Source organism: Vombatus ursinus, unplaced genomic scaffold, assembly GCF_900497805.2.
Source record: "Vombatus ursinus unplaced genomic scaffold, bare-nosed wombat genome assembly UNPS02012480.1, whole genome shotgun sequence".
NCBI classification, from domain to species: Eukaryota; Metazoa; Chordata; class Mammalia; order Diprotodontia; family Vombatidae; genus Vombatus; species Vombatus ursinus.
In genome coordinates, this window is record NW_020952258.1 from 1 (window position 1) to 1826 (window position 1826).

The window sequence follows — 1826 nt, forward strand, 5'->3', positions numbered from 1 at the left end:
AAAATGGGACGCCCAACAATGGCCAAGTCCTGAATGCATGGAGAAGAGGTTCAGCCTGCTTCTGGAAATGTGTAATGATTTACACTTCCATTGAAGGACCTTGCCTCAATTCATAGAAAGTGTATATATTCTGTAACTGTTTTATTCTACTTAGTGTATGGGGTAAAAGCATCTTTTAGATCACTATTGAGACATTCAAAAGGAACTTGGCAGTCAAACCAATCTTTACTTCCTGATGACAAGTAATGAAAGAACTGATGTGGGTCTACTGGTAAAGAAGAAGCCTCAATTCCCCGGCTAGCTTAATATTTTACCAAAACTTCTGGGTCGTTTTCTTTATTCTATGTTTGAATATACTTCCTGTGAAACATCACTCCATACCATATAATGGCATTTCAGACTATCCAAAGGGTTTGTTTAGTTGAAACTCGTACTCACATCTTTAACAGGAGCATTGTATCACTTACTTTAAGTGTAGGGTCTGACTTGATTGATTTAAAATGGGACACCTGCTAAAGGGGGCTTGATATAGAATCAATCAAGCAACAATAAAAAAGATTGTCATGCAATACGAGGGCTCAGTTGAGATAACATGATAACTTTTATTTGTCCTGTTTTGAGTGACTTTCCCCAAATGGTGGAGGACACCAAAGGCTTAGATTTTCCATTACTTTAATGATGGAATGGTAAGTGAGAAAAGGATTAAAAGTAGAAAACAGGGATCCTCTGGGCAAGCAGCCCCAGGCCCACAGTAGGCAGTGACAGGTGCGACCCTTTGTTCCATGGCTGCTGTCTGACCTTCCAGATTACCAAAAGTATCTTCTTAGACACCAGGACAGGGGGCTGAGCAAAGGGGACAAAAGGGAGTAAAAGTTGCTTTCTCCCCTGCTACATTCCTCTTCTCCCACATCCCCCCCCAAGTCCCTTCTGCAGCAACTTCTGAGACCTCTTGGGAGAGGTCAGGATGCTAAAGAAGCAGTCTGCAGGGCTGGTGCTTTGGGGTGCAATTCTTTTTGTGGCCTGAAAGGCACTGCTCCTCTTCTTCTTCTGGGCCAAACTCTTGTCTGGTGGCCCATCATCTGAGGACCCCTTTTCTGACGACCCTGCTGGCCTTACCCGACCAGTGATTCGTCTGGCCCAGGAGGCCAAGATAGAGCTAGAGTGACAGCAGGAGCTGCTACACCAAATTCAGAAGTGTAGTGTACTGTGGAACCAGGGACAACAGGTGGCTACTGCAGGCCCTCCTGCTACTTCCCGTCTAACCCCAGCTCCTACAACATCTGTCCTTCCCATTGATTGTGATCGCAGCACAATCCATCGTTGCCTAGATAAGCTTCTCCACTACAGGTCATCAGCTGAGCATTTTCCCATTATTATGGGCCAGGACTATAGGCACAAGGCAATGGCCCAGGTCATTGCTTCATACGCAATGCCATCATGCACATTAAACAACCTGACCTTAGCAGTATACCTGTCCCAACTGAGCACTGAAAATTCCAGGGCTATTATAAGATTGCCCTTCATTGCTGTTGGGCCTTCAGCCAAATCTTCCATACCTTCAAATACCAGGCAGCTGTGGTAGTGGAGGATGACCTGGAAGTGGTTCCAGACTTCTTTGAATACTTTCAAGTCACTTATCCACTCTTAAAGATTGATCCATCCCTGTGGTGTGTTTCAGCCTGGAATGATAATGGCAAGGAGCAGATATTGGATGCCACAAGACTTGATCTTCTGTATTGAACAGACTTTTTCCCAGGCCTGGGGTGACTGCTGCTGGCTCAACTATGGAATGAGCTAGAGCCTAAGTGGCCCAAAGGCCTTTTGGG

At 45.3% G+C, this 1826-nt stretch overlaps 1 pseudogene; it reads left to right on the forward strand.

The window, feature by feature from the left end:
• Positions 1-964: 964 nt before the first annotated feature.
• Positions 965-1816, forward strand: LOC114039930 (annotated as a pseudogene).
• Positions 1817-1826: the final 10 nt, after the last annotated feature.